Source organism: Cebus imitator, unplaced genomic scaffold (assembly GCF_001604975.1).
Source record: "Cebus imitator isolate Cc_AM_T3 unplaced genomic scaffold, Cebus_imitator-1.0 Scaffold166, whole genome shotgun sequence".
NCBI classification, from domain to species: domain Eukaryota; kingdom Metazoa; phylum Chordata; class Mammalia; order Primates; family Cebidae; genus Cebus; species Cebus imitator.
The window spans coordinates 1,534,396-1,540,933 of NW_016107481.1; positions in this window are offsets into that span (position 1 = coordinate 1,534,396).

The window sequence follows — 6,538 nt, forward strand, 5'->3', positions numbered from 1 at the left end:
GCTCACCGCAACCTCCGCCTCCTGGGTTCAGGCAATTCTCCTGCCTCAACCTCCTGAGTAGCTGGGATTACAGGCACGCGCCACCATGCCCAGCTGCTTTTTTGTAGTTTTAGTAGAGACGGGGTTTCACTATGTTGACCAGGATGGTCTCTATCTCTTGACCTCGTGATCCACCCGCCTCGGCCTCCCAAAGTGCTGGGATTACAGGCGTGAGCCACCGGATTTTTTTTTTTTCATGTGTTTAGCTCGAGCTTTGAAAGAATCTGAAATCTTATCACTTAATTTCAAATCTTCCGAAGACTGAGAGTGCATCTTTCCCTGTCCCGCACAGTGCCTAGTTTTCACTTCTTGTCTCACAGTATATTAACCAACTGCCACAAAGCCTGATGTGTGCCACACAACTAAACACCAGGATGTCTTAAGGAAAAACTCTAGAGTGGCTCTTTGGAGCAGGAAGAGCTGCTACACTCCCAATGCCCTCTGAGAGCTGCCAGCTCCCATGATGCCTTCTCTTGTGTGTAGACTGAGATGTATTATTAAAGGTAACAGGTTGATTTTCCGTTTGTGCTCCCTTAATAAAAAAAAAAAAAAGATTTTGTGGGAAAGGCAGATGAAATTCTTGAAGTGGGGCTACTTCACAGCAGGTCTTTCTGAGCCACCTTGAGGCACACCGTGTGTGTGTGCGTGTGTGTGCGTGTGTGTGTGTGTGTGTGACTGGGGCCCCAGAATCTGTAATTTTAAACGACAATCCAGATGATGCTGATGTAGTTACATTTGAGAACCAGGGGTAGGTATATCTTTGCTACTCAAAGTGTAGTTTTCAGGCAAACAGCATCAGCCTCACCTGGGAGTTTTTAAGCAGTGCAGAATCTCAGGCCCCAGCCAGACCTACTAAATAGGAATTTGCATTTTAACAAGATCTCTAGGTGATTGGTATATACACTAAATGTAAGAATCCCTGTTTTATTAATGACTGCTCTGGGACACAAGCTTAAACCTGGGCAACCTGGACCTATGGTCACCTATCCTATGCTTCCCCTTTGCCTTCAGCCATGATTGTAAGTTACCTCAGGCTTCCCTAGAAGCCGAGCAGATGCCAGCATCATGCTTCCTGTACAGCCTGTAGAACCATGAGCCAATTAAACATTTTTTTCTTTATAAATTACCCAGTTTCAGGGAGATGGAATGTGGTGGGCTAGGTAGATGGTGAAAAGAAATATGAGCAGCCACACATCTGGGGTCCTCTCCCTCCAAAACTGGGCCATGATTTAGGAATATGGTCTCAAGAGCCTATCTTTCTGTCCCCAGTTTTCACTGTAGACAACTATCTAGTAATTGAACTGTCTGTTCTGCCTGCTAGTTGCCTTTGTTATTATCGTAATCATCAGTGGTTGCTGGAAGTGGGGCAGGGTGTGTTTACAGGAGCAGGGGGGAGTGTTAATGAGCCCACAGGTCTGGTGTGATGGAGAAATCCCTGCATCTGTCACAACTCTGTGCCTTTATTTCTTGCTCACCTGCACACCCACCACCCCATGAAGAGGCTTCCCCCGGCCCCCTGCCCAGTAACCTACTTACTATGAATATTCTGTTTCTACATCCTGTTTCTGCTTTTATTAGTTCTTGATATTTTGACTTTGCATCCTATTCCAGACCCTTACTTAGCCTGTCCCCTAGCCTCTAATCTGCCTCAAACATGTCTTAAACCGCTCTGTAAAAGACTGTTCTTCATCACTGTATCTCCAGTGCCCAGGACAGTGCCTGGTGTGTATCATCCAATCAACATTTGTGGAAGAAAGGGAGGGAGGGAAGGAGGGAGGGAAGGGAAGGGGAGGGAAGAAAGACATTGTTTTGAACCATCTCTTGGGCTCCACCCTTCAACCACAGAGCCACCTCAAACCCAGCCCTGAGGTTGCTCAACACCTCTGGGCACCACAAATTCCTGCCTCACAGCACCCCCCAGCCCCCACCCTACATCTGAAGCCCTCCCTATATTATCCCTGCCTCTTAGGGGCAGCCAGCCAGACCAAGAAACCCTTCTTCATCTTGTCTGCAGTATAATATATATAAAGTTCATCCAAGCTTTCTACCTAGAAAACACACACACATCCTGAAGCTTTATAATTTACACGGCAATGATAAAAACATTGAAGGAATTTAAATAGATGGATGTGGCACAGGCTTATTTCTCCTGATGTTTTACAGACTGCCACACTATGCCACCTGCCTCCCACAATGGCTGTGAGGTCAGAACCTGGTACACACCCTTCTTCCAAGCTACTCATGCTGCCTCCTCAGCATAAATATAGGATTTTCCCTTTTCTAGTCCTCTTAAGAGAAAAAGTATAATATAGGCCAGAAAAGTATAATATAGGCCACAGAGACTGACTTAAGTTTCCTGTGGTGCAGATGAGCATATGATTATATTATGGCATTTCTCTTTTCTGTGACTGAGTGGGCCACAGTGAAATTAAGTCTCAAAATGTGTTAAAACTGTTTAGACCACCTCAGATCACGAGTTTGAGACCAGCCTGGTCAGCTTGGTGAAACCCCATCTTTACTAAAAAAAAATATAAAAATTATTTGGGCATGGTGGAGCACACCTGTAATCCCAGCCACTTGGGAGGCTGAGGCAGGAGAATCACTTGAACCCGGGAGGCAGAGGTTGCATTGAGCTGAGATCACACTACTGCACTCCAGCCTGAGCGACAGAGCAAGACTCTCTCAAAAAAACAAAAAACTGTTTAGACCACCTGAATTATTAGAATCCTTCATTTGGTAGGCCTTTCAGAAAGCTTTCTCAGGACTGCAAAATATAAGGTAGGGAGTAATTTCATTTTATAATCCAGCAAACTGAGACAGAAGGTGACGAAGGGCATTGGAGTCATACTAATGGTTATGGCAGGATGCAGGGCACAGAGACTTTAACACGCTTTGCTTTTTCCACTATACCACATGCCATCTCCTGAATTGAACATCTTGATCTTCTTTATTATAAAATGACTCAAATAAAATATGTCTATATATTTTCTTATTTCACACTTTTTTTTGGCCACTCTAGAAGTGTAAGCATTTTTCAGACATTCACAATGGGAAGTTTGAATGTTAAAGCTGGAGAGATTGTGGTTAATAGCTTGAATTTTAGAGTGAGGAAAACCTGTCTGTACTCAGGCAAGGTAATTGATATGGTTTGGATCTGTCCCCACCAAATCTCATGTCTCAATGTAATCCCCAGTGTTGGAAGTGGGGCCTGGTGGGAGGTGACTGGATTATGGGGGTGGTCCTTCATGAATGATTTAGCACCATCTCCTACTACTATTCTCATGCTAGTGAGTGAGTTCTCAAAAGATCTGGTTGTTTACAAGTGTGCAGTATCTCCTTGCTTCTGTCTCTCTTGCCCTTGCTCCAACCATGTAAGACAGGTCTGCTTCCCCTTTGCCTTCAGCCATGATTGTAAGTTACCTCAGGCTTCCCTAGAAGCTGAGCAGATGCCAGCATCATGCTTCCTGTACAGCCTGTAGAACCATGAGCCAATTAAACATTTTTTTCTTTATAAATTACCCAGTTTCAGATATTTCTTTATAGCAGAATGGGAATGGACTAACATAGTAATTAACCTAAGTTTCCTGACAGGTAGATAGAAATTACTAATATGGCCCCCAGTGGCACACATTCCAAGGAATTAAATGAGATGATGTATGATAAGCACTTGGCAGAGTGCCTGGCACATAGTAAGCACTAAATAAATGTTAGTTGTAGTAACTGTTACTAAAAGTATTATGTGTGTCCCTCAGCTTCCCTGACAAATCCTCCTTGTTTTGTGACCAGCAATACTTGACCTTTAGGGCCAAGATCCAGGCAATTTTTGTCTGTTTTTTTCATGACCTATTTTCTAGCTATAGATTCTAGTTTCAGGATTGCAACCACATCCCTTTAGTCTTTGCATTTATTTCAGACATGACATTTAAACAAATTTTAGTTGATTTTCTGAAGATAATATTAAGTCACTGAACAGACCCCCTACATGCTCTTATAATCTGGTAACTCAGTTCTAAAATGCCTACACCTCAGGGTCCAAAGAAGTCAGGGCAGGTAGTAGAGGCCCAAGTCCAAGAATTCATATTCCTTTTTGAAAAAATAATTTGCTTACTTTAGCTTCTAAAGCAATAATTGCATCTAGGGCATCAAACGGTTTGAGACAAATTGCAATAAAGGGGTCTAGTGTATACAAATTCCATTATATCAAAACTACTTAACGCCCTGGGATTTTGTTGAGTTTAGAAAACGTATTCTCCAGAAATAGGCCTGCTCCCATGTGACCACTTGAGAAAATTTAATTTTAAAAGAGTTAAGATATTGATGCCAATTGACATTGGTTTTTCTTTGATGCAGAATGACAAATATGGCCATCTTGTAGTTCTCATTTGAGACATATCCCAACTTGGCCATTCAGTATATTTACATATCTGTCTCAAAACGTTTGCTTTTTTAGTCTTGCTTGACCTCCTGTCATTTATTTATTCCGCAAACATTTATGGAGCTCCTACTATGTGCTAGCCACTGTGCAACATGCTAGAGAGAGAGGTGAACAAAGTATTCCTTCCCCTAGTCTAGTGAAGGGAGATGGCCGATAATCAAACAAACAAAATTCATAAAGATATCAGAGAGTAGGAAGCACTACACAGAGAATTAGAATAGGGAGATTCAAAAGAGAGTAACTGGATGGCTGCTTTATATCAAGCTATCAAAAAGTTCTCTGAGGAAGCAATGTTTAAGCAGGGACACATTTAACATTTGAGCAGAAGAGACTTCCTGAAAGAAAAAATTCTGGATCCCAGGTTCTAGGGCTTGAATAAACTTGACATACTGTCTCTGTCTCCTCTATTCTACTTCATTAAATTGTGAACTTCAGTGGGTTGAGAACTGGACAATCCATTTTTATGATGAGAAAGTGATTCCTTCAACGAACCTACTACCTCCTTCTTTCTTGTTAAAACTTTCTCAGGTGTGAATCAGACTTTTTCAGGAGACTTCTGCAGTCTTTACTTTGGTGACTGGAAGCATAACACCCAGCTCTTCTCAAGCAGAAAACTGGGGTTCATTCAAGACTTTGGTATTTGATCAAGATATTTTGCTTGGTAACCTGGCTATTTTTTGGTATGAGTTTTTTTCCCCCCCATGTAGCTGGAATACGATCATTAAAGCTGGTCATCTTATCTGACTTAGCCTAGATATTTTCTTCTTCAGTACTAAACTTACATGTTCCCCACCTTTACAGAATACATATTAGGACAAGCAAGTCTAGGTTATAACCAATAAGCCCCATAGTTCTTCGGTGGCTCTCCTCTAAGCAGTGACTTGGAGATCCATATTGTTTTCATCTTAATATTGTTGCCATCTGGATTCAGAGGTTAAAACAGAAGGAAAAGAAAGTGAGAACGTGGACAGTTGCACAGAGAATTTTATGGCCAGGTCTGAGAGTAGCATACATCATTTCTGCTCTATCCTATTGGATATCTGGTCATGTGGCCCCAACCAAAGGACTCCCAAAGGTGTCTGGGAAATGTAGTTTGCGCATGCACTTAGGAAGAGATGAATGGCATGAGATTTGGTGACCCCAAAGCTTTGTCTCTGCTATAGGAAGCTACCCTTCTCTGTTATTCCCCTCTTCTGTCTGGCTTAGGTACCCATCTTCGATTGTAGCACAATCTGATATATAATAGGCACTAAATATGTTTGTTAGTTAGATGAAAGGAAAGATGGATTAATTGTAACCTAAGATCTTACATCTATTAAGAGAGTGAACTAGAATTAATCTGCATTGAATTGATTAGCTAATTAAAAGGAAATTATCTATTCTTTCAAGGTATGCATAAGAATTATAGGAAGAAATTGAAACCACACTGTTAAAAAAATAGACTAGATTGGGGATCCCTGGGAGATTCCTTTTATTATTTCAACACACAACCTTAGTAGCCAAAGTCACTCCAACTCTTCTCCCCTCTGAGTTACTCTGGCAATCACTCTAGTTATTTCAAAGATTGGGAAATTTTCTGAAGGCAACATGGCCTGTTGATGGCATAGACTTTGGCTCCCCTCACCATCACTCTGTGTTGCCATAAGCCTGTTTTTAAGGCCCTGAAATTGGCTGCCCTTGAAATAAAGTGGGAAAGCCTGTGTCTGTGTGCCAGATTGGTCCCCAGCCATAGAGGGTGAACAATCCTGTATTTGTGGTATCCTGAGCCTGCAGTGACCTTCCGGGCCATCCAGGATGCCAGACGGAGCACACGTTCTCTGAAATGACAGTAGAGGAAGAACCAACCCATTGCCCCAGGACTGATGAATGGATTCCTCTTTTCCCCCTGGGACAGCCCTAACAGGGCCCCATGTAGGGCTTAGCTCTTTTCTATCTTGAGCTTTATTCATAGAGACTCATCTGTCTTGTTTCTTAGCTGGAAGTTAATTGGACTGAAAATAGATAATAATTAGTCCTCAGTGCTAGCTGCAGTTAGTTATTTATTTGAGCAATTATTTGATTAAT